The sequence below is a fragment of the Oryx dammah genome, unplaced genomic scaffold (assembly GCF_014754425.2).
Source record: "Oryx dammah isolate SB20612 unplaced genomic scaffold, SCBI_Odam_1.1 HiC_scaffold_26, whole genome shotgun sequence".
NCBI lineage: Eukaryota > Metazoa > Chordata > Mammalia > Artiodactyla > Bovidae > Oryx > Oryx dammah.
In genome coordinates this window covers 42,809,553-42,820,383 of record NW_024070210.1, presented here as the reverse complement: position 1 = coordinate 42,820,383, position 10,831 = coordinate 42,809,553, and the positions used below count along the sequence as shown (strand labels likewise).

General features: G+C 40.3%; 1 pseudogene; it reads left to right on the top strand.

Annotated features, from left to right (window-relative positions):
- The first annotated feature begins 9,361 nt into the window (after nt 1-9,361).
- LOC120853639 lies at nt 9,362-10,141 on the top strand (annotated as a pseudogene).
- Nucleotides 10,142-10,831: the final 690 nt, after the last annotated feature.

Below are 10,831 nucleotides of genomic sequence, written 5' to 3'. Positions count from 1 at the left end.
CACTTGGGCTCTCTTGGGAGCACTGAGTCCCCAGGAATTTCAAAGTCATTGCTCATGTTTATTTAGAAATTAACATAGTAAGAAATGGGCAGGGACTAAATGAGAAATCTTTAAAACTTTACATCAAAGAACAAGAAAATAAATGAAAAGATATATCATGGTCCTGGGTTAGAAAATGGAATGTTATTAAAAATGTCATTTATTCCAAATCACATTTTTGATGAAATGCAATACCAATCAAAATGTGCACGCCCTCTGAACCAGGAATGTAGTATTTTTAAAATCTTACAACATCCTAGGAATCCATGACATTAAGTTTGTTTTTATTTTTTACAACCGTGGTAATATGTTTTATTTTTTTTCCTCTAGTACCTAGATGTCCATATTGAAAGTATCTTTGTATAGTTAGTGGTCTCTTCAGAATGTTGAATAACTAATGAACAAGGAACTCCTGACTTCAGCACCCCTCCACTATCATTGTTCTTTGAACTTGGTGTTATCACCCAAACTGTTCTCAGGAGACCGAAAGACTGGGATGTGGCAACAAAGGCATCAGTAGAACTGACCGAACCAAGGATTCCATACCTGTAGTAGTGCTGTAAGGATTTTATGGTTGTGAATTTCAAACTAAGTATTTGTTGTTACCCATTGGGTTATTTGAGCAATTTCATTAGATTTGTGGATTAAGGGAGATACTCTGTTGTCTATAACACAAAAGCCGAGACCACAAAGCACAGAACTTGGCATAATATTCTCTTGTGGGGAAATCATTAAAGGGTTTCAAGATGTGGAGAACTTGCCAGTTAGAGATTTGGAAGGCAGAAACTAATGAGAAATGTGAATTTTAATAAATAGATTAAATAGGAAAGAAAATAATAAATTACAATCCTGATCATGTCTTGATTTGAGCCTATCATGAGGACAAGGTTGACAGACTTGAGATCTCTGTCTTAAAAAGTAAATTCTAAAGTATAGCAGGTACACAGAAAAATGCATGAATCATAACTGTACATCTCAATGAATTTCACAAGTTGAAATCATCTGTATAATTATTGTCAGATCAAGAAAGAAAATGTTATCCACACTTCAGAAATTTCTCTTGCTCCCCTTTCTAGTTGCTACATTGCTCCCCCATCACACACACCAGGGACAACCACTATCCTCTTTTCTAACTGATTAGATTATCTTTGCCTGTTTCTGAATTCTAATCATACAGTATGAACTCTGACTTCTTAGCCCACTATGACGTATGCAGTATAATTCATATATATTGTTGTGTGTAGTTGTGGTTCTTTCATTCCCATTGTTGAGTAGTATTATATAAGTGTGCTACATTTATTCATTCATTCCACTCTAGGACATATGCATAGAACCCAGTTGTTTCTGTTCTATAGATGCTTAGTGCTGGATTTGCTTATGAGATGCAAGTAAACTGTTTTTCAAGGTGGTTGTACCAATTGATACTCTCACCAGCTATGTATGAGTGTTCTAGTTGCTCCAGATCCTTATCCAACCCTTGAATATTTCCTGTTTTCATTTTAGCTGTTCTTACTGATTTATAGACATTCTATGTATTCTGCTGCTGCTGCTGCTAAGTTGCTTCAGTCGTGTCTGACTCTTAGCAACCCCATAGATGGCAGCCCACCAGTCTCCCCTGTCCCTGGGATTCTCCAGGCAAGAACACTGGAGTGGGTTGCCATTTCCTTCTCCAATGTATGAAAGTGAAAAATGAAAGTGAAGTCGTTCAGTCGTGTCTGACTCTTAGTGACCCCATGGACTGCAGCCCACCAGGCTCCTCCATCCATGGGATTTTCCAGGCAAGAGTACTGGAGTGGGGTGCCATTGCCTTCTCCTTGTGTATTCTGAGTATGTGTCTATTTACATATTGAGGACATCTTTCACTCTGTGTTTTGGTCTTTTTCTTGTCTTATTGATGTCTTTTGATAAAACTCAACAATTGTTTAATAGTATCCAGTTTATCTTCCCTTTCTTTATGATTAGTGTGTTTTTGTCCTGCTTATGACAACCCACTCCAGTACTCTTGCCTGGAAAATCCCATGGACGGAGGAGCCTGGTAGGTTGCAGTTCATCGAGTCGCTAAGAGTCGGGCACGACTGAGCAACTTCACTTTGACTTTTCACTTTCATGCATTGGAGAAGGAAATGGCAACCCACTCCAGTGTTCTTGCCTGGAGAATCCCAGGGACAGGGGAGCCTGGTGGGCTGCCATCTATGGGGTCGCACAGAGTCGGACACAACTGAAGCGACTTAGCAGTAGCAGCAGCAGCAGTCCTGCTTAAGAAGTCTTTGCCTATTCTAAGGTCATGAAGCTACTCTTTTATGTTTTCTTCCAGAAGCTTTATTCTTTTACTCTTGGCTTTTAAAATGTTGGAATTGGGAAAGTTGTTAAAATCAACATCTGTCCAAATTGAACAGCTCTTTTTGAAGAGCCAGTCGTAGAGTATTGTGATATCAAATCTGAGGTGGTTGAACAAGCAGTTCTCTGCAGCAGGAATACTAGGGAAAACAATGACAGAACTCCCACTCTGCTTTAACAGTGTCTCTTACTAAGTAGGCTATGTTGCAAGCCAATCTGAAATGGCTTTAACTGCCAAGGGACTGGGGAAAAAAAAAGCAGGGTGAGATTTTCCATACAGGAAAAAAAATTATCTGCAAATCATCTGAGATCATCTGAAGTAGAAACTGAAATTCTTTATCTCTTATGCTTAGAAATTATTGTCACACGAATAGGTCATATCTTTTTCTGCACTAATACCTCTGAAACCATAACCTTGCTCTATCATTTACCCCATGTTCTTTTGTCTTCAAGTTTTGGTCGCTTTTCATTTTCCCTTTCCACCTACAAGTAAGCTCAATCTCTCCAGTTAATCGTACAATGAAAACCCTCAGTATCTTTCCTCATATCCTCTTTTCCTTCACTGCCAAAGTTCACAAAAAGTACTTTGTGAACCATGCTTGCTGCCTCTACTTTCTCACTTCCAATTACTCCTTAACCACTTGTCCCATCTCACCTATTGTTTCTATTGCTTCACGGAAACGGATCTTCTGTAGATTCACAAAACTACTGTGTCCACTTTTGACTTCCCCCAAGCCTTACATTTCTTATTTCTGCTAATGGTACTGCATCCTCTCAAGCACTCAGGTTGCCAATAACCACACCTCATGTCTGCAATACGTCTGTCATTTGGCCTCTCCCTTCTGTTCCTCCTGCCACTTTCTACATGATATTGTTACTTTTTAATATTTGATTGGTTTGTTCTGGCTGCGTTGGGTCTTTGTTGCTGCGCACAGGCTTTCTCTAGCTGAGACTCTTGGGGGCTACTCTTGGTTGCGGTGTGTGGGGTTCTCCTTGCGATGGCTTCTCTTGTGGATATAGGCTCTAGGTGTACGGGATTCAGTAGTTGCAGCACATGGGCTCAGTAGTTGAGGCCCATGGACTTGGTTGAACCCATGTCCCCTGCATTGGCTTAGGTGAACCCATGCTGGCCTACCAGGGAAGTCTGATTTCGTTACTTCTTACCTAGCTATTTTAATAGTCTCCTACTTGCCTTCCTTGCTCTTAGTGTACCCTTAACCAACTTATCCTGTATAAAACTATAAACTTAATATTCTTAATTCAAAGTTCTAACCTTATCCTGTCCCAGTTTGAATATCTTTAGTAGTGTTCCTCACTGTCTTTAATCCCACCATAAACTGAATCAAATACATTAATTTCTACTCACATATCATAGTAAGAACTATTTCACTTCATACGTTCTTCTGATTTTCTGATCTTTGTTGATCAGTTCTGGATTTGCCTCACTTCTGAATGTTTAGAGTCTTCCCATTTTTCAAAATAAAAAGACAACGTCTTAATAAATATCCTTTCCAACCTTCTCTATCTGGTAAACTCCTCCTTATCCTTCAAGAACCAGCTCAAACATCAATTTTTGCTCAGTCTCTGTACACTGAGTTAATCACTCTTGATCTCTACTTCCAAAGCACATTGAACATACCTCTTATAAAACAGTCCCTATCCCATAGTACTGCAATTGTTTTTTTCCTGTGGCTTTCCCCCTTAGTTCTTAGTTCCCCCAGAACAAGTGTGATATAATTTAAATTTTGTATTCTGTGTCTAGCCTACTACCTTTCAGAGGCACGTCTATGATAAATGTCTAATGAAAGATTGAGTAAACCCATTTTTTATTGTCTCCAGTTGGAAGTAATTTTTCCTTATTAAATCTCCATAGCATTTTCTCTGTACGCCTCTTTTGTCCTTAAGACGTACATTACTTTCTGCCTTGTGTAACTGCTATTTATTTAAACATCTTATATTCTCTATAGATGGTTATCATCTAAGGGGCAGGGACTCTGCCTTGTCATACCTGAGGACCTCATGGAATCTTGAGAGATCCTTACAAACCAAATATCCTTGACAAAGCCAGATTTAACGTTTAAAATCAGGACATAGTGTGACACACCTCAAGAGCACAATGTTCCAAAATTGAGGTGCTATAGACAAGCCAAGGCAAACTTCTAAGAGATCTGGTTTGCCCCTGTGTTTGGAAACTGGTAGTACAGGTTTCTATAAATAAGGCAAATATTACTGCTTGGGGAAGATGTTCACTTGTTTCTTCATTAATTTGCAAATCACTTTGTGGATAAGAAGAGGGATGGTGGATACAGCATGCTTGGGGCTGGAACACGGGGATGACCCAGAGAGATGTTATGGGGAGGGAGGTGGGAGGGGGGTTCATGTTTAGGAACGCATGTACACCCGTGGTGGATTCATGTCAATGTATGGCAAAACCAATACAGAATTGTAAAGTATAATAAAGTAAAAAAAAAAAAAAAAGTAAAAAATAAAAAAAAAGAAGAGGGATGGGTTTGGGTCAGTTACCATATGGCAGGGATTTTTCACATGCCTTATCTCTAAATCACTGTAACATTATGAGATGAGCATTATTATTTCTAATTTTACAAATAAGGAGAACAAGGCTCAGAGTGGTTTGTTAGAAGGTGTTAGTCACTCAGTCATGTCTGACTCTTTGCGACCCAATGGATGATAAACTGAGGCTCCTCTGTCCATGGAATTCTCCAGACAAGGATACTGGAGTGGGTAGCCATTCCCTTCTCCAGGGGCTCTTCCTGACCCAGGGATTCAACCTGGTTCTCCTGCATTGCAGGCAGATTCTTTAAGGTCTGAGCCACCAGAATGCTTTAGTGATTTGAAATATTCAATATCATGGAGCTGGTTGTTGACAGAACTAGTATTTGAAAGACAGTAGTATAAGGGACTGATGGTTAGATAGCATCACTGACTCAATGGACATGAACTTGAGCGAATTCCAGGAGATAGTGGAAGAAGGTGAAGACTGTACATGCTGTAGTGAAGTGAAAGTCGCTCAGTCATGTTTGACTCTTTGCGACCCCATGAACTATACAGTCCATGGAATTCTCTAGGCCAGAATACTGGAGTCAGTAGCCTTTCCCTTCTCCAGGGGATCTTCCCAATCCAGGGATTGAACCCAGGTCTTCCACATTGCAGGCGGATTCTTTACCAGCTGAGCTACAGGGAAGGCCCTCATGATGTAGTCCATGGGATCACAAAGAGTCGGATATGACTCAGCAACTGAACAACAACAATATATGGGAGTCTCAAGCATAAGCGTTTTCCCACTTCATCATGTAATATACTCAGAAGGTTTCTAGAGAAACCACTGGAGAAATCCTTGAGTCCAGGGGAGCATAACCTGGCAGGACCAAGAATCAGGCTTTTTATCAGATTTTTATATGGAGGAAATCTTTGAGGGACAAAAACAAACTTGCCAAGTTTTATCTTTTTTTAAATTGTGGTATAATTAACATTAAATATTATATTAGTTTCAGATGGACAACATGATTTTATATTTGTATTTACTGCAAAATGATCACTAAAATAAATCTAGTTAACATCCATCACCATACATAATTAAAGAATATTTTTTCCTTGCAATAAGAATTTTTAAGATTTACTCTCTTAAACTTTCAATATGCAATACAATATTAACTATATTTGCCATTCTGTACATTACATTCCCCTTACCTATTCATGTTATAACTAACTGGAAGTTTGTTTGACTTCCTTCATCCATTTTGCCCATCCTTCACTCCTTGCCTCTGACAACCACTAATCTGTTCTCTGTATCTGTGAGTTTTTAAGACTCCACACATGAAAAGATTACACAGTATCTGTCTTTCTCTTAAAAAAAAATTGCTTTTTTAAATTTGGCTGTGCCATGTGGCATGTGGTGATCTTAATTCCCCAACCAGGGATGGAACCTGTGGCCCCTGCATAGAAAGCATGGTCTTAAACACTTCTGTTTCTGTTGAAGTATAGTTGATTCACATTATTGTATTAGTTTCAGAGATATCAGCATAGCGATTCAGTCGTTTTTTAAATTTTTTATTTATTTAGGCTGTGCTTTGTCTTCGCTGCTGCATGGGCTTTTCTCTGGTTGCGGCAAGTCGGGGCTACCCTCTAGTTGTGATGCACGAGCTTCTCCTTGCGGGGGCTTCTCTACTTGCAGAGTGCAGGCTCTAGGTGTGTAGGCTTCAGTAGCTGCGGCACATGAGCTCAGTAGCTTCAGCTCCCGAGCCACATAGAGCACAGGCTCAACAGTGGTGGCACATGGGCTTACGTACTCCGCAGCATGTGCTATCCTCCCAGACCGGGGATTGAACCCATGTTCCCTGCACTGGCAGGAGGATTCTTTACCACTGAGCCACCAGGAAAACCTGTGATTTAGTATTTTTACAGGTTATACTCCATTTAAAATTACAAGATATTGAATATAATTTCTTGTGCTATTTAATATATCCTTGATATTTTATACATAGTAGGAGAAGGCAATGGCAACCCACTCCAGTACTCTTACCTGGAAAAATCCCATGGACAGAGGAGCCTGGTAGGCTGCAGTCCATGGGGTCGCTAAGAGTCGGACACGACTGAGCAACTTCACTTTCACTTTTCACTTTCATGCATTGGAGAAGGAAATGGCAACCCACTCCAGTGTTCTTGCCTGGAGAATCCTAGGGACAGGGGAGCCTGGTGGGCTGCTATCTATGGGGTCGCACAGAGTCAGACACGACTGAAACAACTTAGTAGCAGCAGCAGCAGCAGTTTTTAAATAGTTTAATTAATTAATTAATTTTTGGTTGCACTGGATTTTCTTTGCTGTGCCCGGACTTCCTCTAGTTGAGGCAAACGGGCTATTCTTTGTTGCCGTGCACGGGCTTTTCATTGCAGTGGATTTTCTTGTTGCGGAGCATGGGCTTCGGAGTGTGGACTCAGTAGTTGTGGTGCAGGGGGTTAGTTGCCCCGTGGTACGTGGAATCTTTGTTCCCCAACCATTGTGGTGGCTTCTCTTGTTGCGGAGCGTGGGCTCTAGGTGTGCGGGCTTCAGTAGTTGTAGCATGTGGGCTCAGTAGGTGAGGCCCCCAGGCCCTAGAGCAGGATGGAACCTGCATCTCCTGTAGTGGATGTCAGAGTCTCAACTGCTGAACTACCAGAGAAGTCCTCTTCCCAACTCTTAAGTTTTAAATTTTTGTTTATAGTTAGGAAGGCATTATCTTCTTTAAAAAAAGGTAATACACTTAACTCATATGATTTAAAAAACAAAATAGTGTCAAAAGGTATACACTGAAAAGTCCTGCTTGCATTACTGACCTCCTGGGTATGTATATTTATCTATATAGCTTCTCTTTTTATTAAAAGGTAGCACAGTATATACACGTTTTACACCTTGCTTTCTAACTTAATGATATATTGTTTATATTCTACTATCACTGCTTTTTTTTCTTTTTTTTTCTTCTGTAGTTCCCTATCCATGGACATTTGATGCTACAGACTGAAGTTTTTGTCCTCCCAAAATTCTTACGTTGAAACCTAATCCTCAATGTATTTGCATTTGGAGCTGGTATGTTTGGGAAGTGTTTAGGTCCTGAGGATGGATTAGTGCCCTTACTGAGGCTTTATAGTCTAATATCTAACAGATGCTCATCTCCCTTTATCACTCTTCTTTGCCAGTTTTCTGGCCATTCTTGTTTATTTTTTCCATATGAGCATTAGAATCAGCCTTGCTAGCTTCCCTCCTCCCATTTCCTTTGTTCTTCCTAGAACCTTATTAGTATTTTTGACATGTTAAATAACATTATTTTTATGATGTTGACTTTCTTAGCCAAAAACAAGGTGTGGTTTTCCATTTGCTCCTACTTCTGTGACCTTCAAGGTAGTTTTAAAGTTTGAACATAGAATTTGAATTTGTTTGCATTTGCTAGATTTGGAGAGGCAGAAGGTTGAAGTGAATACACTTCTTGGAGGGAGAATACAGACATATTTCATTTTATTGAGCTTTATTGCAATTTACATATATTGTGTTTTTATAAATTGAAGGCTTCTGGCATCAAACAAGTGCACTGGTGCCATTTTCGCCACAGCATTTTCTCATTTCATGTCTCTGTGTCCCATTTTGGCATCCTTGCAATACTTCAAACTTTCATTATATTTGTTATAGTGATCACATTTTATTTGCGATCTTTGATGTTAATACACCTCACTGAAAGCATAAATGATGGGGAGCATTTTAAAGTATATTTTAAAATTTATTTTGGGCTGTGCTGGGCCTTTGTTGCTGTGCAAGCTTTTCTCTAGTTGCGGCAAGCGGAGGGCGACTCTTCGTTGTGGTGCATGGGATCCTCATTGTGTTGGCTTCTCTTGTTGAGGAGTATGGGCTCCACAATGCCTGAACTTCAAGAGTTGTGGTGCATGGGCTTGGTAGTATTGGTTCCCAGGCTATAGAGCACAGGCTCAATAATTGTGGCACACGGGCTTAGTTGCTCTGCTGCATGTGGGATCATCCCAAATCAGAGATCAAACTTGTGTTTCCTGCATTGAAATGAGGATTATTTACCACTGAGCCACCAGGGAAGCCCGATGGGTAGCATTTTTTAGTAATAAAATATTTTTAAATTGAGGTATGTATTTTTAAGATACAATGCTTTGCACACTTCATAGACTACAGGATAGTGTAAATACAGCTCATAGGCACTGAAAAACCAAAAAACTCATGTGATTTACTTTCTTGTGATGATCTGGAACCAAATCTGCAATATCTCCAAGTTAGGCCTTGGACTACCACTGTATTTGGGACAGTAAAGAAACTAACTTGATAAAAAGAAAAAGAAGTCAACAGTGCCTGCTATATGCCAGGAATGATGCTAACTATTTTCACACACTATCATCCTTGTTCACAAGCCTGCTCAAACCCAGGGTTGGATAGGGCCTAGACACTCTGTAGGGTAATGCTCAGAGGAGTCTCAAGATGAAAGCAATATTTGAAGACGACCACAATGGAAGTCAGGCAAGATAGTCGGGGCAGACAGGAAAGGTTAAATTCAACGAGGGCAACAAGACTCAGTCACCTTAAGGAAATATGGTAAAGACTCGTTTGAGTTGAAGTCCTTACTTGTGAAGATAAAGGTAAAAATTCAAAAGAGGTTCCTTTCCAGGAGGACAAGCAATTTGCACTAAAGAATGAAGAAAGTTTGGCTTTGCAGACACTACCACCTCCCAGCCAGTCAACTCCACTGTTTTCTTTGATAGCACTGTGCATGGTAAGCCCTCAGACCATGTCTTTTTCAAGCTGTTTGTAGACAAAGTTGCAAAGACAGCAGAAAACTTTCATACTCTGAGCACTGGAGAGAAAGGACTTCACTAAAAAGGTTCTTGCTTTCACAGATTGTGAAAAGATTGTGAATGATTGTGGGCTTTATGTGCCAGGGTGGTGACTTCACACACTATAATGGCACTAATGGCAAATCCATCTGTGGGGAGAGATATGATGAGGAGAGTCTCATCCCGAAGCACTTGGGTCCTAGCATCTTGTCCATGGCAAATGCTGGATCCGACACAATCTGTTCCCAGTTTTTCATTTGCACTGTCAAGACTGAACGGTTGGATGGCAAACCTGTGGTCTTTGGCAAGGTAAAGAGGACATGAATATCGTGGAAGCCATGGAGTGCTATGGTCCAGGAATGGCAGGACCACCAAGAAGCTCTTTAATGCTGACTGTGGACAACTCGGCCTTCCCAGGTGGCACTAGTGGTAAAGAACTCACCAGCCAGTGCAGAAGATATGAGAGACACAGTTTTGATCTCTGTGTCGGGAAGATCCCCTGGAAGAGGGCATGCAACCCATTCCAGTATTCTTGCCTGGAAAATCCCACGAACAGAGGAGCCTGGTGGGCTACAGTCCGTGGGGTCACAAGGAGTCAGACATGACTGAAGTGACTTAACATGCATGCACGAATTTCCAACTCCAATAAATGACTCGTGTTTTAGCTTCTGTACCATTCCTTCTATAGCTCAGGAGTGTACCCCACCAACTTCATTTCTTCACTCCATCCTATAATCTCTTTGCTATTTGAAAATACTCAACATCTATTCATGTGCTGCAGCTTTTTGGGTTCTCTATTTTCCTTATTTCTCTCCTAGTCTAGTTGGATTGCAGAATTAAGCTTAAGATTATGAAATAAAAACTAAATCAGAAAAATGAAGATAAAGTTTTGAGCCTGGACTATTTACAAAAGGCAGTACCTTGCTAAAGATAAAAAAGTTGGGGAGGGGAAAAGCAAAATGAGTTTCATTTGAAGACCTCAAGGAGAAGAGGGATACCTGAGTACTTTCTTCTAGATCTTGTGCACATATGTACAGATGGCAGAAGGCCGGAAAAATCAGTTTTTAGTACATGTGAAAAACTAAATATCTAAATTTAAATCAAGGTATGGGCTTCA